We start from the raw sequence: 19,802 nt of genomic DNA, 5'->3' as shown, positions 1-19,802 counted from the left end.
ATTGCGCCACTGGGGAACACGGTCGCACGTAGGAGTCTTTCCTTTAGGACTGTTGTCTGCGCAAAACTCCAGTAAACATATTTTTTCGAGCCATGCAGTCGCCAGCATTGAGTATACATTTAACCTCATGACTAAATATGAAAACTAATAAAAATTTCATTCCACAGGTGAGTCTCGAACTCACAACCTCGGCATAGCTGACGAGAACTGTCGTATAAGTACCGTGCGCTAACCAATTGCGCCACTGGGGAACACGGTTGCACGTAAGAGTGTTTCCTTTAGGACTGTTGTCTACACACACCTCCAGTAAACGAATGTTTTCGAGCCAGGCAGTCGCCAGCATTGAGTATACAATTAACCTCATGACTAATAATTAAAACTAATAAAAGTTTCATTCCCCAGGTGAGGCTCGAACTCACAACCCTGCATAGCTCACGAGAACTGTCGTATAAGTACCGTGCGCTAAGCAATTGCGCCACTCGGGAACACGGTTGCACGTAAAAGTGTTTCCTTTAGGACTGTTGTCTACACACACCTCCAGTAAGCAAATGTTTTTGAGCCAGGCAGTCGCCAGCATTTAGTATACAATTAACCTCATGACTAAATATCAAATCTAATAAAAATTTGATTCCATAGGTGAGTCTCGAACTCACAACCTCGGCATAGCTGACGAGAACTGTCGTATAAGTACCGTGCGCTAACCAATTGCGCCACTGGGGAACACGGTTGCACGTAAGAGGGTTTCCTTTACGACTGTTGTCTCCACACAACTCCAGTAAACAAATGTTTCCGAGCCAGGCAGTCGCCAGCATTAAGTATACAATTAACCTCAAGGCTAAATATGAAAACTAATGAAAATTCCATTCCCCAGGTGAGGCTCAAACTCACAACCCCGGCATAGCGCACGAGAACTTTCGTAAAGGTACCGTGCGCTAACCGATTGCGCCACTGGCGAACACGGTCACACGTAGGAGTCTTTCTTTAGGACTGTTGTCTGCGCAAAACTCCAGTAAACAAACGTTTTCGAGCCAGGCAGTCGCCAGCATTCAGTATTCAATGTACCTCACGACTAAATATGAAAACTAATAAAAATTTCATTCCCAAGGTGAGGCTCGAACTCACAACCCCGGCATAGCTCACGAGAACTGTCGTATAAATACCGTGCGCTAACCAATTGTGCCAATGGGGAACACGGTCGCACGTAGGAGTCTTTCCTTTAAGACTGTTGTCTACACACAACTCCAGTAAACAAATGTTTTCGAGCCAGGCAGTCACCAGCATTGAGTATACAATTAACCGCATGACTAAATATGAAAACTAATAAAAATTTCATTCCCCAGGTGAGGCTCGAACTCAAAACCCCGGCAAAGCTCACGAGAACTGTCGTATAAGTACCGTGTGCTAACCAATTGCGCCACTGGGGAACATGGTTGCACGTAAAAGTGTTTCCATTAGGACTGTTGTCTACACACACCTCCAGTAAACAAATGTTTTCGAGCCAGGCAGTCGTCAGCATTTAGTATACAACTAACCTCATGACTAAATAAGAAATCTAATAAAAATTTGATTCCATAGGTGAGGCTCGAACTCACAACCCCGGCATAGCTCACGAGAACTGTCGTATAAGTACCGTGTGCTAACTAATTGCGCCACTGGGGAACACGGTCGCACGTAGGAGTCTTTCCTTTAGGACTGTTGTCTACACACAACTGCAGTAAACAAATGTTTTCGAGCCAGGCAGTCGCCAGCATTGAGTATACAATTAACCTCATGGTTAATATGTAAACTTATAAAAATTTCGTTCCCCAGGTGAGGCTCGAACTCACAACCCCGGCATAGCTCACGAGAACTGTCGTATAATTACCGTGCGCTAACCAATTGCGCCACTGGGGAACGCGGTTGCACGTAAGAGTGTTTCTTTTAGGACTGTTGTCTACACACACCTCCAGTAAACAAATGTTTTCGAGCCAGGCAGTCGCCAGCATTGAGTATACAATTGACCTCATGACTAAATAGGAAAACTAATAAAAATTTCATTCCCCAGGTGAGGCTCGAACTCACAACCCCGGCATAGCTCACGAGAACTGTCGTATAAGTACCGTGCGCTAACCAATTGCGCCACTGGGGAACACGGTTTCACGTAAGAGTGTTTCCTTTAGGACTGTTGTCTACACACACCGCCAGAAACAAATGTTTTCGAGCCAGGCAGTCGCCAGCATTGAGTATACAATTAACCTCATGACTAAATATGAACACTAATAAAAAATTCCATTCCCCAGGTGAGGCTCGAACTCACAACCCCGGCATAGGTCACGAGAACTGTCGTATAAGTACCGTGCGCTAACCAATTGCGCCACTGGGGAACAGGGTTGCACGTAAGAGTGTTTCCTTTAGGACTGTTGTCTACACACACCTCCAGTAAACAAATGTTTTCGAGCCAGGCAGTCGCCAGCATTGAGTATACAATTAACCTCATGACTAGATATGAAAACTAATAAAAATTTCATTCCTCACGTGAGGCTCCAACTCACAACCCCGGCATAGCTCACGGGAACTGTCGTATAAGTACCGTGCGCTACCCAATTGCGCCACTGGGGAACACGGTTTCACGTTAGAGTGTTTCCTTTACGACTGTTGCCTACACAAACCTCCAGTAAACAAATGTTTTCGAGCCAGGCAGTCGCCAGCATTGCGTATACAATTAACCTCATGACTAAATATCAAAACTAATAAAAATTTCATTCCCCAGGTGAGGCTCGAACTCACAACCCCGGGATAGCTCACGAGAACTGTCGTATAAGTACCGTGCACTAACCAATTGCGCCACTTGGGAACGCGGTTGCACGTAAGAGTGTTTCCTTTAGGACTGTTGTCTACACACAACTCCAGTAAACAAATGTTTCCGAGCCAGGCAGTCGCCAGCATTGAGTATACAATTAACCTCAAGGTTAAATATGAAAACTAATGAAAATTCCATTCCCCAGGTGAGGCTCAAACTCACAACTCCGGCATAGCTCACGAGAACTTTAGTAAAGGTAGCGTGCGCTAACCAATTGCGCCACTGGGGAACACGGTCACACGTAGGAGTCTTTCCTTTAGGACTGTTGTCTGCGCAAAACTCCAGTAAACAAACGTTTTCGAGCCAGGCAGTCGCCAGCATTCAGTAAACAATGAACCTCACGACTAAATATGAAAACTAATAAAAATTTCATTCCCCAGGTGAGGCTCGAACTCACAACCCCGGCATAGCTCACGAGAACTGTCGTATAAGTACCGTGCGCTAACCAATTGCGCCACTGGGGAACACGGTTGCACGTAAAAGTGTTTCCTTTAGGACTGTTGTCTACACACAACTCCAGTAAAGAAATGTTTTCGGGCCAGGCAGTCGCCAGCATTGAGTATACAACTAACCTCATGACTAAACATGAAATCTAATAAAAATTTGATTCCATAGGTGAGGCTCGAACTCACAACCCTGGCATAGCTCGCGAGAACTGTCGTATAAGTACCGTGCGCTAACCAATTGCGCCACTGGGGAACATGGTTGCACGTAAGAGTGTTTCCTTTAGGACTGTTGTCTACACACACCTCCAGTAAACAAATGTTTTCGAGAGAGGCAGTCGTCAGCATTTAGTATACAATTAACCTCATGACTAAATATGAAATCTAAGAAAAATTTGATTCCATAGGTGAGGCTCGAACTCACAACCCCGGCATAGCTCACGAGAACTGTCGTATAAGTACCGTGTGCTACCTAATTGCGCCACTGGAGAACACGGTCGCACGTAGGAGTTTTTCCTTTAGGACTGTTGTCTACACACAACTCCAGTAAACAAATGTTTTCGAGCCAGGCAGTCGCCAGCATTGAGTATACAATTAACCTCCTGACTAAATATGAAAACTAATAAAAATTTTATTCCCCAGGTGAGGCTCGAACTCACAACCCCGGCATAGCTCACGAGAACTGTCGTATAAGTACCGTGCGCTAACCAATTGCGCCACTGGGGAACACGGTCGCACGTAAGAGTGTTTCCTTTAGGACTGTTGTCTCCACACAACTCTAGTAAACAAATGATTTCGAGCCAGGCAGTCGCCAGCATTGAGTATACAATTACCCTATTGACTAATTATGAAAACTAATGAAAGTTTCATTCCCCAGGTGAGGCTTGAACTCACAACCCCAGCATAGCTCACGAGAACTGTCCTATAAATACAGCGCTAACCAATTGCGCCACTGGGGAACACGGTTGCACGTAAAAGTGTTTCCTTTAGGACTGTTGTCTACACACAACTCCAGTAAACAAATGTTTTCGGGCCAGGCAGTCGCCAGCATTGAGTATTCAATTACCTCATGGCTAACTATGAAAACTAATAAAAATTTCACTCCCCAGGCGAGGCTCAAACTCACAACCCCGGCATAGCTCACGAGAACTGTCGTGTAAGTACCGTGCCCTAACCAATTGCGCCACTGGGGAACATGGTCACACGTAGGAGTCTTTCCTTTAGGACTGTTGTCTGCGCAAAACTCCAGTAAACAAATTTTTTCGCGCCAGGCAGTCGCCAGCATTGAGTATACATTTAACCTCATGACTAAATATGAAAACTAATAAAAATTTCATTCCACAGGTGAGTCTCGAACTCACAACCTCGGCATAGCTGACGAGAACTGTCGTATAAGTACCGTGCGCTAACCAATTGCGCCACTTGGGAACACGGTTGCACGTAGGAGTCCTTTCTTCAGGACTGTTGTCCACACACAACTCCAGTAAACAAATGTTTTCGAGCTAGGCAGTCGCCAGCATTGAGTATACAATTAACCTCATGTATAAATATGAAAACTAATAAAAATTTCATTCCCCAGGTGAGGCTCGAACTAGCAACCCCGGCATAGCTCACGAGAACTGTCGTATAAGTACCGTGCGCTAACCAATTGCGCCACTGTGGAACACGGTTGCACGTAAGAGTGTTTCCTTTAGGACTGTTGTCTACACACACCTCCAGTAAACACATGTTTTCGAGCCAGGCAGTCGCCAGCATTGAGTATACAATTCCCCTCATGACTAATAATGAAAACTAATAAACATTTCATTCCCCAGGTGAGGCTCGAACTCACAACCCCGGCATAGCTCACGAGAACTGTCGTATAAGTACCGTGCGCTAACCAATTGCGCCACTCGGGAACACGGTTGCACGTAAAAGTGTTTCCTTTAGGACTGTTGTCTACAGACACCTCCAGTAAACAAATGTTTTCGAGCCAGGCAGTCGCCAGCATTGAGTATACAATTAACCTCATGACTAAATAAGAAAACTAATAAAAATTTCATTCACCAGGTGAGGCTCGAACTCTCAACCCGCGCATAGCTCACGAGAACTGTCGTATAAATACCGTGCGCTAACCAATTGCGCCACTGGGGAACACGGTTGCACGTAAGAGGGTTTCCTTTACGACTGTTGTCTCCACACAACTCCAGTAAATAAATGTTTCCGAGCCAGGCAGTCGCCAGCATTAAGTATACAATTAACCTCAAGGCTAAATATGAAAACTAATGAAAATTCCATTCCCCAGGTGAGGCTCAAACTCACAACCCCGGCATAGCTCACGAGAACTTTCGTAAAGGTACCGTGCGCTAACCGATTGCGCCACTGGGGAACACGGTCACACGTAGGAGTCTTTCCTTTAGGACTGTTGTCTGCGCAAAACTCCAGTAAACAAACGTTTTCGAGCCAGGCAGTCGCCAGCATTCAGTATACAATGAGCCTCAAGACTAAATATGAAAACTAATAAAAATTTCATTCCCCAGGTGAGGCTCGAACTCACAACTCCGGCATAGTTCACGGGAACTGTCGTATAAGTACCGTGCGCTAACCAATTGTGCCACTGGGGAACACGGTCGCACGTAGGAGTCTTTCCTTTAAGACTGTTGTCTACACACAACTCCAGTAAACAAATGTTTTCGAGCCAGGCAGTCACCAGCATTGAGTATACAATTAACCGCATGACTAAATATGAAAACTAAAAAAAATTTGATTCCATAGGTGAGGCTCGAACTCACAACCCTGGCATAGCTCGCGAGAACTGTCGTATAAGTACCGTGTGCTAACTAATTGCGCCACTGGGGAACACGGTCGCACGTAGGAGTCTTTCCTTTAGGACTGTTGTCTACACACACCTCCAGTAAACAAATGTTTTCGAGCCAGGCAATCGCCAGCATTTAGTATACAACTAACCTCATGACTAAATATGAAATCTAATAAAAATTTGATTCCATAGGTGAGGCTCGAACTCACAACCCCGGCATAGCTCGCGAGAACTGTCGTATAAGTACCGTGTGCTAACTAATTGCGCCACTGGGGAACGCGGTCGCACGTAGGAGTCTTTCCTTTAGGACTGTTGTCTACACACACCTCCAGTAAACAAATGTTTTCGAGCCAGGCAGTCGCCAGCATTGAGTATACAATTAACCTCATGACTAAATATGAAAACTAATAAAAATGTCATTCCCCTGGTGGGGCTCGAACTCACAACCCCGGGATAGCTCACGAGAACTGTCGTATAAGTACCGTGCGCTAACCAATTGCGCCACTGGGGAACACGGTTGCACGTAAGAGTGTTTCCTTTAGGACTGTTGTCTCCACACAACTCCAGTAAACAAATGTTTTCGAGCCAGGCAGTTGCCAGCATTGAGTATACAAATAACCTCATGACTAAATATGAAAACTAATGAAAATTTCATTCCCCAGATGAGGCTCGAACTCACAACCCCGGCATAGCTCACGAGAACTGTCCTATAAATTCAGCGCTAACCAATTGCGCCACTGGGGAACACGGTTTCACGTAAGAGTGTTTCCTTTAGGACTGTTGTCTACACACACCTCCAGTAAACAAATGTTTTCGAGCCAGGCCGTCGCCAGCATTCAGTATACAATGAACCTCACGACTAAATATGAAAACTAATAAAAATTTCATTCCCCAGGTGAGGCTCGAACTCACAACCCCGGCATAGCTCACGAGAACTGTCGTATAAGTACCATGCGCTACCCAATTGCGCCACTGGGGAACACGGTCACACGTAGGAGTCTTTCCTTTAGGACTGTTGTCTGCGCAAAACTCCAGTAAACAAACGTTTTCGAGCCAGGCAGTCGCCAGCATTCAGTACACAATGAACCTCACGACTAAATATGAAAACTAATGAAAATTTCATTCCCCAGGTGAGGCTCGAACTCACAACCCCGGCATAGCTCACGAGAACTGTCGTATAAGTACCGTGCGCTAACCAATTGCGCCACTGGGGAACACGGTTGCACGTAAAAGTGTTTCCTTTAGGACTGTTGTCTACACACAACTCCAGTAAAGAAATGTTTTCGGGCCAGGCAGTCGCCAGCATTGAGTATACAACTAACCTCATGACTAAACATGAAATCTAATAAAAATTTGATTCCATAGGTGAGGCTCGAACTCACAACCCTGGCATAGCTCGCGAGAACTGTCGTATAAGTACCGTGCGCTAACCAATTGCGCCACTGGGGAACATGGTTGCACGTAAGAGTGTTTCCTTTAGGACTGTTGTCTACACACACCTACAGTAAACAAATGTTTTCGAGACAGGCAGTCGTCAGCATTTAGTATACAATTAACCTCATGACTAAATATGAAATCTAAGAAAAATTTGATTCCATAGGTGAGGCTCGAACTCACAACCCCGGCATAGCTCACGAGAACTGTCGTATAAGTACCGTGTGCTACCTAATTGCGCCACTGGAGAACACGGTCGCACGTAGGAGTTTTTCCTTTAGGACTGTTGTCTACACACAACTCCAGTAAACAAATGTTTTCGAGCCAGGCAGTCGCCAGCATTGAGTATACAATTAAGCTCATGACTAAATATGAAAACTAATAAAAATTTTATTCCCCAGGTGAGGCTCGAACTCACAACCCCGGCATAGCTCACGAGAACTGTCGTATAAGTACCGTGCGCTAACCAATTGCGCCACTGGGGAACACGGTCGCACGTAAGAGTGTTTCCTTTAGGACTGTTGTCTCCACACAACTCTAGTAAACAAATGATTTCGAGCCAGGCAGTCGCCAGCATTGAGTATACAATTACCCTATTGACTAATTATGAAAACTAATGAAAGTTTCATTCCCCAGGTGAGGCTTGAACTCACAACCCCAGCATAGCTCACGAGAACTGTCCTATAAATACAGCGCTAACCAATTGCGCCACTGGGGAACACGGTTGCACGTAAAAGTGTTTCCTTTAGGACTGTTGTCTACACACAACTCCAGTAAACAAATGTTTTCGGGCCAGGCAGTCACCAGCATTGAGTATACAATTACCTCATGGCTAACTATGAAAACTAATAAAAATTTCCCTCCCCAGGCGAAGCTCAAACTCACAACCCCGGCATAGCTCACGAGAACTGTCGTGTAAGTACCGTGCCCTAACCAATTGCGCCACTGGGGAACATGGTCACAAGTAGGAGTCTTTCCTTTAGGACTGTTGTCTGCGCAAAACTCCAGTAAACAAATTTTTTCGCGCCAGGCAGTCGCCAGCATTGAGTATACATTTAACCTCATGACTAAATATGAAAACTAATAAAAATTTCATTCCACAGGTGAGTCTCGAACTCACAACCTCGGCATAGCTGACGAGAACTGTCGTATAAGTACCGTGCGCTAACCAATTGCGCCACTTGGGAACACGGTTGCACGTAGGAGTCCTTTCTTCAGGACTGTTGTCCACACACAACTCCAGTAAACAAATGTTTTCGAGCTAGGCCGTCGCCAGCATTGAGTATACAATTAACCTCATGTATAAATATGAAAACTAATAAAGATTTCATTCCCCAGGTGAGGCTCGAACTAGCAACCCCGGCATAGCTCACGAGAACTGTCGTATAAGTACCGTGCGCTAACCAATTGCGCCACTGTGGAACACGGTTGCACGTAAGAGTGTTTCCTTTAGGACTGTTGTCTACACACACCTCCAGTAAACACATGTTTTCGAGCCAGGCAGTCGCCAGCATTGAGTATACAATTAACCTCATGACTAATAATGAAAACTAATAAACATTTCATTCCCCAGGTGAGGCTCGAACTCACAACCCCGGCATAGCTCACGAGAACTGTCGTATAAGTACTGTGCGCTAACCAATTGCGCCACTCGGGAACACGGTTGCACGTAAAAGTGTTTCCTTTAGGACTGTTGTCTACAGACACCTCCAGTAAACAAATGTTTTCGAGCCAGGCAGTCGCCAGCATTGAGTATACAATTAACCTCATGACTAAATAAGAAAACTAATAAAAATTTCATTCCCCAGGTGAGGCTCGAACTCTCAACCCGCGCATAGCTCACGAGAACTGTCGTATAAATACCGTGCGCTAACCAATTGCGCCACTGGGGAACACGGTTGCACGTAAGAGGGTTTCCTTTACGACTGTTGTCTCCACACAACTCCAGTAAATAAATGTTTCCGAGCCAGGCAGTCGCCAGCATTAAGTATACAATTAACCTCAAGGCTAAATATGAAAACTAATGAAAATTCCATTCCCCAGGTGAGGCTCAAACTCACAACCCCGGCATAGCTCACGAGAACTTTCGTAAAGGTACCGTGCGCTAACCGATTGCGCCACTGGGGAACACGGTCACACGTAGGAGTCTTTCCTTTAGGACTGTTGTCTGCGCAAAACTCCAGTAAACAAACGTTTTCGAGCCAGGCAGTCGCCAGCATTCAGTATACAATGAGCCTCAAGACTAAATATGAAAACTAATAAAAATTTCATTCCCCAGGTGAGGCTCGAACTCACAACTCCGGCATAGTTCACGGCAACTGTCGTATAAGTACCGTGCGCTAACCAATTGTGCCACTGGGGAACACGGTCGCACGTAGGAGTCTTTCCTTTAAGACTGTTGTCTACACACAACTCCAGTAAACAAATGTTTTCGAGCCAGGCAGTCACCAGCATTGAGTATACAATTAACCGCATGACTAAATATGAAAACTAATAAAAATTTCATTCCCCAGGTGAGGCTCGAACTCAAAACCCCGGCATAGCTCACGAGAACTGTCGTATAAGTACCGTGCGCTAACCAATTGCGCCACTGGGGAACATGGTTGCACGTAAGAGTGTTTCCATTAGGACTGTTGTCTACACACACCTCCAGTAAACAAATGTTTTCGAGCCAGGCAGTCGTCAGCATTTAGTATACAACTAACCTCATGACTAAACATGAAATCTAATAAAAATTTGATTCCATAGGTGAGGCTCGAACTCACAACCCTGGCATAGCTCGCGAGAACTGTCGTATAAGTACCGTGTGCTAACTAATTGCGCCACTGGGGAACACGGTCGCACGTAGGAGTCTTTCCTTTAGGACTGTTGTCTACACACACCTCCAGTAAACAAATGTTTTCGAGCCAGGCAGTCGCCAGCATTTAGTATACAACTAACCTCATGACTAAATATGAAATCTAATAAAAATTTGATTCCATAGGTGAGGCTCGAACTCACAACCCCGGCATAGCTCGCGAGAACTGTCGTATAAGTACCGTGTGCTAACTAATTGCGCCACTGGGGAACGCGGTCGCACGTAGGAGTCTTTCCTTTAGGACTGTTGTCTACACACACCTCCAGTAAACAAATGTTTTCGAGCCAGGCAGTCGCCAGCATTGAGTATACAATTAACCTCATGACTAAATATGAAAACTAATAAAAATTTTATTCCCCAAGTGAGGCTCGAACTCACATCCCCGGCATAGCTCACGAGAACTGTCGTATAAGTATCGTGCGCTAACCAATAGCGCCACTGGGGAACACGGTGTCACGTAAGAGTATTTCCTTTACAACTGTTGTCTACACACTCCTCCAGTAAACAAATGTTTTCGAGCTAGGCAGTCGCCAGCATTGAGTATACAAATAACCTCATGACTAAATATGAAAACTAATAAAAATGTCATTCCCCTGGTGGGGCTCGAACTCACAACCCCGGGATAGCTCACGAGAACTGTCGTATAAGTACCGTGCGCTAACCAATTGCGCCACTGGGGAACACGGTTGCACGTAAGAGTGTTTCCTTTAGGACTGTTGTCTCCACACAACTCCAGTAAACAAATGTTTTCGAGCCAGGCAGTTGCCAGCATTGAGTATACAATTAACCTCATGACTAAATATGAAAACTAATGAAAATTTCATTCCCCAGATGAGGCTCGAACTCACAACCCCGGCATAGCTCACGAGAACTGTCCTATAAATTCAGCGCTAACCAATTGCGCCACTGGGGAACACGGTTTCACGTAAGAGTGTTTCCTTTAGGACTGTTGTCTACACACACCTCCAGTAAACAAATGTTTTCGAGCCAGGCCGTCGCCAGCATTCAGTATACAATGAACCTCACGACTAAATATGAAAACTAATAAAAATTTCATTCCCCAGGTGAGGCTCGAACTCACAACCCCGGCATAGCTCACGAGAACTGTCGTATAAGTACCATGCGCTACCCAATTGCGCCACTGGGGAACACGGTTTCACGTTAGAGTGTTTCCTTTACGACTGTTGTCTACACAAACCTCCAGTAAACAAACGTTTTCGAGCCAGGCAGTCGCCAGCATTCAGTACACAATGAACCTCACGACTAAATATGAAAACTAATGAAAATTTCATTCCCCAGGTGAGGCTCGAACTCACAACCCCGGCATAGCTCACGAGAACTGTCGTATAAGTACCGTGCGCTAACCAATTGCGCCACTGGGGAACACGGTTGCACGTAAAAGTGTTTCCTTTAGGACTGTTGTCTACACACAACTCCAGTAAAGAAATGTTTTCGGGCCAGGCAGTCGCCAGCATTGAGTATACAACTAACCTCATGACTAAACATGAAATCTAATAAAAATTTGATTCCATAGGTGAGGCTCGAACTCACAACCCTGGCATAGCTCGCGAGAACTGTCGTATAAGTACCGTGCGCTAACCAATTGCGCCACTGGGGAACATGGTTGCACGTAAGAGTGTTTCCTTTAGGACTGTTGTCTACACACACCTCCAGTAAACAAATGTTTTCGAGAAAGGCAGTCGTCAGCATTTAGTATACAATTAACCTCATGACTAAATATGAAATCTAAGAAAAATTTGATTCCATAGGTGAGGCTCGAACTCACAACCCCGGCATAGCTCACGAGAACTGTCGTATAAGTACCGTGTGCTACCTAATTGCGCCACTGGAGAACACGGTCGCACGTAGGAGTTTTTCCTTTAGGACTGTTGTCTACACACAACTCCAGTAAACAAATGTTTTCGAGCCAGGCAGTCGCCAGCATTGAGTATACAATTAACCTCATGACTAAATATGAAAACTAATAAAAATTTTCTTCCCCAGGTGAGGCTTGAACTCACAACCCCAGCATAGCTCACGAGAACTGTCCTATAAATACAGCGCTAACCAACTGCGCCACTGGGGAACACGGTTGCACGTAAAAGTGTTTCCTTTAGGACTGTTGTCTACACACAACTCCAGTAAACAAATGTTTTCGGGCCAGGCAGTCGCCAGCATTGAGTATACAATTACCTCATGGCTAACTATGAAAACTAATAAAAATTTCACTCCCCAGGCGAAGCTCAAACTCACAACCCCGGCATAGCTCACGAGAACTGTCGTGTAAGTACCGTGCCCTAACCAATTGCGCCACTGGAGAACATGGTCACACGTAGGAGTCTTTCCTTTAGGACTGTTGTCTGCGCAAAACTCCAGTAAACAAATTTTTTCGCGCCAGGCAGTCGCCAGCATTGAGTATACATTTAACCTCATGACTAAATATGAAAACTAATAAAAATTTCATTCCACAGGTGAGTCTCGAACTCACAACCTCGGCATAGCTGACGAGAACTGTCGTATAAGTACCGTGCGCTAACCAATTGCGCCACTTGGGAACACGGTTGCACGTAGGAGTCCTTTCTTCAGGACTGTTGTCCACACACAACTCCAGTAAACAAATGTTTTCGAGCTAGGCCGTCGCCAGCATTGAGTATACAATTAACCTCATGTATAAATATGAAAACTAATAAAAATTTCATTCCCCAGGTGAGGCTCGAACTAGCAACCCCGGCATAGCTCACGAGAACTGTCGTATAAGTACCGTGCGCTAACCAATTGCGCCACTGTGGAACACGGTTGCACGTAAGAGTGTTTCCTTTAGGACTGTTGTCTACACACACCTCCAGTAAACACATGTTTTCGAGCCAGGCAGTCGCCAGCATTGAGTATACAATTAACCTCATGACTAATAATGAAAACTAATAAACATTTCATTCCCCAGGTGAGGCTCGAACTCACAACCCCGGCATAGCTCACGAGAACTGTCGTATAAGTACTGTGCGCTAACCAATTGCGCCACTCGGGAACACGGTTGCACGTAAAAGTGTTTCCTTTAGGACTGTTGTCTACAGACACCTCCAGTAAACAAATGTTTTCGAGCCAGGCAGTCGCCAGCATTGAGTATACAATTAACCTCATGACTAAAGAAGAAAACTAATAAAAATTTCATTCCCCAGGTGAGGCTCGAACTCTCAACCCGCGCATAGCTCACGAGAACTGTCGTATAAATACCGTGCGCTAACCAATTGCGCCACTGGGGAACACGGTTGCACGTAAGAGGGTTTCCTTTACGACTGTTGTCTCCACACAACTCTAGTAAATAAATGTTTCCGAGCCAGGCAGTCGCCAGCATTAAGTATACAATTAACCTCAAGGCTAAATATGAAAACTAATGAAAATTCCATTCCCCAGGTGAGGCTCAAACTCACAACCCCGGCATAGCTCACGAGAACTTTCGTAAAGGTACCGTGCGCTAACCGATTGCGCCACTGGGGAACACGGTCACACGTAGGAGTCTTTCCTTTAGGATTGTTGTCTGCGCAAAACTCCAGTAAACAAACGTTTTCGAGCCAGGCAGTCGCCAGCATTCAGTATACAATGAGCCTCAAGACTAAATATGAAAACTAATAAAAATTTCATTCCCCAGGTGAGGCTCGAACTCACAACTCCGGCATAGTTCACGGGAACTGTCGTATAAGTACCGTGCGCTAACCAATTGTGCCACTGGGGAACACGGTCGCACGTAGGAGTCTTTCCTTTAAGACTGTTGTCTACACACAACTCCAGTAAACAAATGTTTTCGAGCCAGGCAGTCACCAGCATTGAGTATACAATTAACCGCATGACTAAATATGAAAACTAATAAAAATTTCATTCCCCAGGTGAGGCTCGAACTCAAAACCCCGGCATAGCTCACGAGAACTGTCGTATAAGTACCGTGCGCTAACCAATTGCGCCACTGGGGAACATGGTTGCACGTAAGAGTGTTTCCATTAGGACTGTTGTCTACACACACCTCCAGTAAACAAATGTTTTCGAGCCAGGCAGTCGTCAGCATTTAGTATACAACTAACCTCATGACTAAACATGAAATCTAATAAAAATTTGATTCCATAGGTGAGGCTCGAACTCACAACCCTGGCATAGCTCGCGAGAACTGTCTATAAGTACCGTGTGCTAACTAATTGCGCCACTGGGGAACACGGTCGCACGTAGGAGTCTTTCCTTTAGGACTGTTGTCTACACACACCTCCAGTAAACAAATGTTTTCGAGCCAGGCAGTCGCCAGCATTTAGTATACAACTAACCTCATGACTAAATATGAAATCTAATAAAAATTTGATTCCATAGGTGAGGCTCGAACTCACAACCCCGGCATAGCTCGCGAGAACTGTCGTATAAGTGCCGTGTGCTAACTAATTGCGCCACTGGGGAACGCGGTCGCACGTAGGAGTCTTTCCTTTAGGACTGTTGTCTACACACACCTCCAGTAAACAAATGTTTTCGAGCCAGGCAGTCGCCAGCATTGAGTATACAATTAACCTCATGACTAAATATGAAAACTAATAAAAATTTTATTCCCCAAGTGAGGCTCGAACTCACATCCCCGGCATAGCTCACGAGAACTGTCGTATAAGTATCGTGCGCTAACCAATAGCGCCACTGGGGAACACGGTGTCACGTAAGAGTATTTCCTTTACAACTGTTGTCTACACACTCCTCCAGTAAACAAATGTTTTCGAGCTAGGCAGTCGCCAGCATTGAGTATACAAATAACCTCATGACTAAATATGAAAACTAATAAAAATGTCATTCCCCTGGTGGGGCTCGAACTCACAACCCCGGGATAGCTCACGAGAACTGTCGTATAAGTACCGTGCGCTAACCAATTGCGCCACTGGGGAACACGGTTGCACGTAAGAGTGTTTCCTTTAGGACTGTTGTCTCCACACAACTCCAGTAAACAAATGTTTTCGAGCCAGGCAGTTGCCAGCATTGAGTATACAATTAACCTCATGACTAAATATGAAAACTAATGAAAATTTCATTCCCCAGATGAGGCTCGAACTCACAACCCCGGCATAGCTCACGAGAACTGTCCTATAAATTCAGCGCTAACCAATTGCGCCACTGGGGAACACGGTTTCACGTAAGAGTGTTTCCTTTAGGACTGTTGTCTACACACACCTCCAGTAAACAAATGTTTTCGAGCCAGGCCGTCGCCAGCATTCAGTATACAATGAACCTCACGACTAAATATGAAAACTAATAAAAATTTCATTCCCCAGGTGAGGCTCGAACTCACAACCCCGGCATAGCTCACGAGAACTGTCGTATAAGTACCATGCGCTACCCAATTGCGCCACTGGGGAACACGGTTTCACGTTAGAGTGTTTCCTTTACGACTGTTGTCTACACAAACCTCCAGTAAACAAATGTTTTCGAGCCAGGCAGTCGCCAGCATTTCGTATACAATTAACCTCATGACTAAATATGAAAACTAATAAAAATTTCATTCCCCAGGTGAGGCTCGAACTCACAACCCCGGGATAGCTCAGGAGAACTGTCGTATAAGTACCGTGCACTAACCAATAGCGCCACTGGGGAACGCGGTTGCACGTAAGAGTGTTTCCTTTAGGACTGTTGTCTACACACACCTCCAGTAAACAAATGTTTTCGAGCCAGGCAGTCGCCAGCATTGAGTATACAATTAACCTCATGACTAAATTGAAAAACTAATAAAAATTTCATTCCCCAGGTGAGGCTCGAACTCTCAACCCGCGCATAGCTCACGAGAACTGTCGTATAAGTACCGTGCGCTAACCAATTGCGCCACTGGGGAACACGGTTGCACGTAAGAGGGTTTCCTTTTCGACTGTTGTCTCCACACAACTCCAGTAAACAAATGTTTCCGAGCCAGGCAGTCGCCAGCATTGAGTATACAATTAACCTCAAGGTTAAATATGAAAACTAATGAAAATTCCATTCCCCAGGTGAGGCTCAAACTCACAACTTCGGCATAGCTCACGAGAACTTTCGTAAAGGTACCGTGCACTAACCGATTGCGCCACTGGGGAACACGGTCACACGTAGGAGTCTTTCCTTTAGGACTGTTGTCTGCGCAAAACTCAAGTAAACAAACGTTTTCGAGCCAGGCAGTCGCCAGCATTCAGTATACAATGAACCTCACGAATAAATATGAAAACTAATAAAAATTTCATTCCCCAGGTGAGGCTCGAACTCACAACCCCGGCATAGCTCACGAGAACTGTCGTATAAGTACCGTGTGCTAACCAATTGCGCCACTGGGGAACACGGTCGCACGTAGGAGTATTTCCTTTAAGACTGTTGTCTACCTACAACTCCAGTAAACAAATGTTTTCGAACCAGGCAGTCACCAGCATTGAGTATACAATTAACCGCATGACTAAATATGAAAACTAATAAAAATTTCATTCCCCAGGTGAGGCTCGAACTCAAAACCCCGGCATAGCTCACGAGAACTGTCGTATAAGTACCGTGCGCTAACCAATTGCGCCAATGGGGAACATGGTTGCACGTAAGAGTGTTTCCTTTAGGACTGTTGTCTACACACACCTCCAGTAAACAACTGTTTTCGAGCCAGGCAGTCGTCAGCACTTAGTATACAATTAAACTCATGACTAAATATGAAATCTAAGAAAACTTTGATTCCATATGTGAGGCTCGAACTCACAACCCCGGCATAGCTCACGAGAACTGTCGTATAAGTACCGTGTGCTAACTAATTGCGCCACTGGAGAACACGGTTGCACGTAAAAGTGTTTCCTTTAGGACTGTTGTCTACACACAACTCCAGTATGCAAATGTTTTTGAGCCAGGCAGTCGCCAGAATTGAGTATACAATTAACCTCATGACTAATAATGAAAACTAATAAACGTTTCATTCCCCAGGTGAGGCTCGAACTCACAACCCCGGCATAGCTCACGAGAACTGTCGTATAAGTACCGTGCGCTAACCAATTGCGCCACTCGGGAACACGGCTGCACGTAAAAGTGTTTCCTTTAGGACTGTTGTCTACACACACCTCCAGTAAGCAAATGTTTTCGAGCCAGGCAGACGCCAGCATTTAGTATACAATTAACCTCATGACTAAATATGAAATTTAATAAAAATTTTATTCCATAGGTGAGTCTCGAACTCACAACCTCGGCATAGCTGACGAGAACTGTCGTATAAGTACCGTGCGCTGACCAATTGCGCCACTGGGGAACACGGTCGCACGTAGGAGTCTTTTCTTTAGGACTGTTGTCTACACACAACTCCAGTAAAGAAATGTTTTCGAGCTAGGCAGTCGCCAGCATTGAGTATACAATTAACCTCATGACTAAATATGAAAACTTATAAAAATTTCATTCCCCAGGTGAGGCTCCAACTTACAACCCCAGCATAGCTCAAGAGAACTGCCGTATAAGTACCTTGCGCTAACCAATTGCGCCACTGGGGAACACGTTGCACGTAAGAGTGTTTCCTTTAGGACTGTTGTCTACACACACCTCCAGTAAACAAATGTTTTCGAGCCAGGCAGTCGCCAGCATTGAGTATACAATTAACCTCATGACTAAATAAGAAAACTAATAAAAATTTCATTCCCCAGGTGAGGCTCGAACTCTCAACCCGCGCATAGCTCACGAGAACTGTCGTATAAATACCGTGCGCTAACCAATTGCGCCACTGGGGAACACGGTTGCACGTAAGAGGGTTTCCTTTACGACTGTTGTCTCCACACAACTCCAGTAAACAAATGTTTCCGAGCCAGGCAGTCGCCAGCATTTAGTATACAACTAACCTCATGACTAAATATTAAAACTAATAAAAATTTCATTCCACATGTGAGTCTCGAACTCACAACCTCGGCAAGGCTGACGAGAACTGTCGTATAAGTACCGTGCACTAACCAATTGCGCCACTGGGGAACACGGTCGCACGTAGGAGTCTTTTCTTTAGGACTGTTGTCTACACACGACTCCAGTAAACAAATGTTTTCGAGCTAGGCAGTCGCCAGCATTGAGTATACAATTAACCTCATGTATAAATATAAAACTAATAAAAATTTCATTCCCCAGGTGAGGCTCGAACTCACAACCTCGGCATAGCTCACGAGAACTGTCGTGTAAGTACCGTGCGCTAACCATTTGCGCCACTTGGGAACACGGTTGCACGTAAAAGTGTTTCCTTTAGGACTGTTGTCTGCACATACCTCCAGTAAGCAAATGTTTTCGAGCCAGGCAGTCGCCAGCATTGAGTGTACAATTAACCTCATGACTAATGATGAAAACTAATAAAAATTTCATTCCCCAGGTGAGGCTCGAACTCACAACCCCGGCATAGCTCACGAGAACTGTCGTATAAGTACCGTGCGCTAACCAATTGCGCCACTGGGGAACACGGTTTCACGTAAGAGTGTTTCCTTTAGGACTTTTGTCTACACACACCTCCAGTAAACAAATGTTTCCGAGCCAGGCAGTCGCCAGCATTCAGTATACAATGAACCTCACGACTAAATATGAAAACTAATAAAAATTTCATTCCCCAGGTGAGGCTCGAACTCACAACCCCGGCATAGCTCACGAGAACTGTCGTATAAGTACCGTGCGCTACCCAATTGCGCCACTGGGGAACACGGTTTCACGTTAGAGTGTTTCCTTTACGACTGTTGTCCACACAAACCTCCAGTAAACAAATGTTTTCGAGCCAGGCAGTCGCCAGCATTTCGTATACAACTAACCTCATAACTAAATATGAAATATAATAAAAATTTCATTCCCCAGGTGAGGCTCGAACTCACAACCCCGGGATAGCTCACGAGAACTGTCGTATAAGTACCGTGCACTAACCAATTGCGCCACTGGGGAACGCGGTGTCACGTAAGAGTGTTTCCTTTAGGACTGTTGTCTACACACACCTCCAGTAAACAAATGTTTTCGAGCCAGGCAGTCGCCAGCATTGAGTATACAATTAACCTCATGACTAAAGAGAAAAACTAATAAAAATTTCATTCCCCAGGTGAGGCTCGAACTCTCAACCCGCGCATAGCTCACGAGAACTGTCGTATAAGTACTGTGCGCTAACCAATTGCGCCACTGGGGAACACGGTTGCACGTAAAAGGGTTTCCTTTTCGACTGTTGTCTCCACACAACTCCAGTAAACAAATGTTTCCGAGCCAGGCAGTCGCCAGCATTGAGTATACAATTAAACTCAAGGTTAAATATGAAAACTAATGGAAATTCCATTCCCCAGGTGAGGCTCAAACTCACAACTCCGGCATAGCTCACGAGAACTTTCGTAAAGGTACCGTGCGCTAACCGATTGCGCCACTGGGGAACACGGTCACACGTAGGAGTCTTTCCTTTAGGACTGTTGTCTGCGCAAAACTCAAGTAAACAAACGT

The 19,802-nt window shown here is 45.2% G+C and overlaps 29 non-coding genes across 29 annotated transcripts; all 29 read right to left on the bottom strand.

Annotated features, from left to right (window-relative positions):
- Positions 1 to 159: 159 nt before the first annotated feature.
- TRNAI-UAU (transfer RNA isoleucine (anticodon UAU)) lies at positions 160 to 251 on the bottom strand. Its single transcript is given in 2 exon segments — positions 160 to 195; positions 214 to 251. It is a non-coding gene; the product is annotated as a tRNA-Ile (tRNA).
- A 1,550-nt stretch (positions 252 to 1,801) lies between these two features.
- TRNAI-UAU (transfer RNA isoleucine (anticodon UAU)) lies at positions 1,802 to 1,893 on the bottom strand. The gene is given in 2 exon segments: positions 1,802 to 1,837; positions 1,856 to 1,893. It is a non-coding gene; the product is annotated as a tRNA-Ile (tRNA).
- Positions 1,894 to 2,036: 143 nt separating this feature from the next.
- Positions 2,037 to 2,128, bottom strand: TRNAI-UAU (transfer RNA isoleucine (anticodon UAU)). Its single transcript is given in 2 exon segments — positions 2,037 to 2,072; positions 2,091 to 2,128. It is a non-coding gene; the product is annotated as a tRNA-Ile (tRNA).
- A 143-nt stretch (positions 2,129 to 2,271) lies between these two features.
- Positions 2,272 to 2,363, bottom strand: TRNAI-UAU (transfer RNA isoleucine (anticodon UAU)). The gene is given in 2 exon segments: positions 2,272 to 2,307; positions 2,326 to 2,363. It is a non-coding gene; the product is annotated as a tRNA-Ile (tRNA).
- Positions 2,364 to 3,211: 848 nt separating this feature from the next.
- TRNAI-UAU (transfer RNA isoleucine (anticodon UAU)) lies at positions 3,212 to 3,303 on the bottom strand. The gene is given in 2 exon segments: positions 3,212 to 3,247; positions 3,266 to 3,303. It is a non-coding gene; the product is annotated as a tRNA-Ile (tRNA).
- Positions 3,304 to 3,916: 613 nt separating this feature from the next.
- On the bottom strand, positions 3,917 to 4,008 carry TRNAI-UAU (transfer RNA isoleucine (anticodon UAU)). Its single transcript is given in 2 exon segments — positions 3,917 to 3,952; positions 3,971 to 4,008. It is a non-coding gene; the product is annotated as a tRNA-Ile (tRNA).
- Positions 4,009 to 5,088: 1,080 nt separating this feature from the next.
- TRNAI-UAU (transfer RNA isoleucine (anticodon UAU)) lies at positions 5,089 to 5,180 on the bottom strand. The gene is given in 2 exon segments: positions 5,089 to 5,124; positions 5,143 to 5,180. It is a non-coding gene; the product is annotated as a tRNA-Ile (tRNA).
- A 378-nt stretch (positions 5,181 to 5,558) lies between these two features.
- Positions 5,559 to 5,650, bottom strand: TRNAK-UUU (transfer RNA lysine (anticodon UUU)). The gene is given in 2 exon segments: positions 5,559 to 5,594; positions 5,613 to 5,650. It is a non-coding gene; the product is annotated as a tRNA-Lys (tRNA).
- Positions 5,651 to 5,793: 143 nt separating this feature from the next.
- Positions 5,794 to 5,885, bottom strand: TRNAI-UAU (transfer RNA isoleucine (anticodon UAU)). The gene is given in 2 exon segments: positions 5,794 to 5,829; positions 5,848 to 5,885. It is a non-coding gene; the product is annotated as a tRNA-Ile (tRNA).
- A 1,081-nt stretch (positions 5,886 to 6,966) lies between these two features.
- Positions 6,967 to 7,058, bottom strand: TRNAI-UAU (transfer RNA isoleucine (anticodon UAU)). The gene is given in 2 exon segments: positions 6,967 to 7,002; positions 7,021 to 7,058. It is a non-coding gene; the product is annotated as a tRNA-Ile (tRNA).
- Positions 7,059 to 7,201: 143 nt separating this feature from the next.
- Positions 7,202 to 7,293, bottom strand: TRNAI-UAU (transfer RNA isoleucine (anticodon UAU)). The gene is given in 2 exon segments: positions 7,202 to 7,237; positions 7,256 to 7,293. It is a non-coding gene; the product is annotated as a tRNA-Ile (tRNA).
- Positions 7,294 to 7,906: 613 nt separating this feature from the next.
- On the bottom strand, positions 7,907 to 7,998 carry TRNAI-UAU (transfer RNA isoleucine (anticodon UAU)). Its single transcript is given in 2 exon segments — positions 7,907 to 7,942; positions 7,961 to 7,998. It is a non-coding gene; the product is annotated as a tRNA-Ile (tRNA).
- Positions 7,999 to 9,078: 1,080 nt separating this feature from the next.
- TRNAI-UAU (transfer RNA isoleucine (anticodon UAU)) lies at positions 9,079 to 9,170 on the bottom strand. Its single transcript is given in 2 exon segments — positions 9,079 to 9,114; positions 9,133 to 9,170. It is a non-coding gene; the product is annotated as a tRNA-Ile (tRNA).
- A 378-nt stretch (positions 9,171 to 9,548) lies between these two features.
- TRNAK-UUU (transfer RNA lysine (anticodon UUU)) lies at positions 9,549 to 9,640 on the bottom strand. The gene is given in 2 exon segments: positions 9,549 to 9,584; positions 9,603 to 9,640. It is a non-coding gene; the product is annotated as a tRNA-Lys (tRNA).
- A 143-nt stretch (positions 9,641 to 9,783) lies between these two features.
- Positions 9,784 to 9,875, bottom strand: TRNAI-UAU (transfer RNA isoleucine (anticodon UAU)). The gene is given in 2 exon segments: positions 9,784 to 9,819; positions 9,838 to 9,875. It is a non-coding gene; the product is annotated as a tRNA-Ile (tRNA).
- A 143-nt stretch (positions 9,876 to 10,018) lies between these two features.
- Positions 10,019 to 10,110, bottom strand: TRNAI-UAU (transfer RNA isoleucine (anticodon UAU)). Its single transcript is given in 2 exon segments — positions 10,019 to 10,054; positions 10,073 to 10,110. It is a non-coding gene; the product is annotated as a tRNA-Ile (tRNA).
- Positions 10,111 to 11,426: 1,316 nt separating this feature from the next.
- Positions 11,427 to 11,518, bottom strand: TRNAI-UAU (transfer RNA isoleucine (anticodon UAU)). Its single transcript is given in 2 exon segments — positions 11,427 to 11,462; positions 11,481 to 11,518. It is a non-coding gene; the product is annotated as a tRNA-Ile (tRNA).
- Positions 11,519 to 11,661: 143 nt separating this feature from the next.
- Positions 11,662 to 11,753, bottom strand: TRNAI-UAU (transfer RNA isoleucine (anticodon UAU)). Its single transcript is given in 2 exon segments — positions 11,662 to 11,697; positions 11,716 to 11,753. It is a non-coding gene; the product is annotated as a tRNA-Ile (tRNA).
- Positions 11,754 to 13,303: 1,550 nt separating this feature from the next.
- On the bottom strand, positions 13,304 to 13,395 carry TRNAI-UAU (transfer RNA isoleucine (anticodon UAU)). Its single transcript is given in 2 exon segments — positions 13,304 to 13,339; positions 13,358 to 13,395. It is a non-coding gene; the product is annotated as a tRNA-Ile (tRNA).
- Positions 13,396 to 13,773: 378 nt separating this feature from the next.
- TRNAK-UUU (transfer RNA lysine (anticodon UUU)) lies at positions 13,774 to 13,865 on the bottom strand. The gene is given in 2 exon segments: positions 13,774 to 13,809; positions 13,828 to 13,865. It is a non-coding gene; the product is annotated as a tRNA-Lys (tRNA).
- A 143-nt stretch (positions 13,866 to 14,008) lies between these two features.
- On the bottom strand, positions 14,009 to 14,100 carry TRNAI-UAU (transfer RNA isoleucine (anticodon UAU)). Its single transcript is given in 2 exon segments — positions 14,009 to 14,044; positions 14,063 to 14,100. It is a non-coding gene; the product is annotated as a tRNA-Ile (tRNA).
- Positions 14,101 to 14,243: 143 nt separating this feature from the next.
- On the bottom strand, positions 14,244 to 14,335 carry TRNAI-UAU (transfer RNA isoleucine (anticodon UAU)). Its single transcript is given in 2 exon segments — positions 14,244 to 14,279; positions 14,298 to 14,335. It is a non-coding gene; the product is annotated as a tRNA-Ile (tRNA).
- Positions 14,336 to 15,650: 1,315 nt separating this feature from the next.
- On the bottom strand, positions 15,651 to 15,742 carry TRNAI-UAU (transfer RNA isoleucine (anticodon UAU)). The gene is given in 2 exon segments: positions 15,651 to 15,686; positions 15,705 to 15,742. It is a non-coding gene; the product is annotated as a tRNA-Ile (tRNA).
- An 848-nt stretch (positions 15,743 to 16,590) lies between these two features.
- Positions 16,591 to 16,682, bottom strand: TRNAI-UAU (transfer RNA isoleucine (anticodon UAU)). The gene is given in 2 exon segments: positions 16,591 to 16,626; positions 16,645 to 16,682. It is a non-coding gene; the product is annotated as a tRNA-Ile (tRNA).
- Positions 16,683 to 17,295: 613 nt separating this feature from the next.
- TRNAI-UAU (transfer RNA isoleucine (anticodon UAU)) lies at positions 17,296 to 17,387 on the bottom strand. Its single transcript is given in 2 exon segments — positions 17,296 to 17,331; positions 17,350 to 17,387. It is a non-coding gene; the product is annotated as a tRNA-Ile (tRNA).
- Positions 17,388 to 18,468: 1,081 nt separating this feature from the next.
- On the bottom strand, positions 18,469 to 18,560 carry TRNAV-UAC (transfer RNA valine (anticodon UAC)). The gene is given in 2 exon segments: positions 18,469 to 18,504; positions 18,523 to 18,560. It is a non-coding gene; the product is annotated as a tRNA-Val (tRNA).
- Positions 18,561 to 18,703: 143 nt separating this feature from the next.
- Positions 18,704 to 18,795, bottom strand: TRNAI-UAU (transfer RNA isoleucine (anticodon UAU)). The gene is given in 2 exon segments: positions 18,704 to 18,739; positions 18,758 to 18,795. It is a non-coding gene; the product is annotated as a tRNA-Ile (tRNA).
- A 143-nt stretch (positions 18,796 to 18,938) lies between these two features.
- TRNAI-UAU (transfer RNA isoleucine (anticodon UAU)) lies at positions 18,939 to 19,030 on the bottom strand. The gene is given in 2 exon segments: positions 18,939 to 18,974; positions 18,993 to 19,030. It is a non-coding gene; the product is annotated as a tRNA-Ile (tRNA).
- A 143-nt stretch (positions 19,031 to 19,173) lies between these two features.
- Positions 19,174 to 19,265, bottom strand: TRNAI-UAU (transfer RNA isoleucine (anticodon UAU)). Its single transcript is given in 2 exon segments — positions 19,174 to 19,209; positions 19,228 to 19,265. It is a non-coding gene; the product is annotated as a tRNA-Ile (tRNA).
- Positions 19,266 to 19,802: the final 537 nt, after the last annotated feature.

The sequence above is a fragment of the Rhipicephalus microplus genome, chromosome 8 (genome assembly GCF_043290135.1).
Source record: "Rhipicephalus microplus isolate Deutch F79 chromosome 8, USDA_Rmic, whole genome shotgun sequence".
NCBI lineage: Eukaryota > Metazoa > Arthropoda > Arachnida > Ixodida > Ixodidae > Rhipicephalus > Rhipicephalus microplus.
This window is presented reverse-complemented; position numbering and strand designations above follow the sequence as displayed.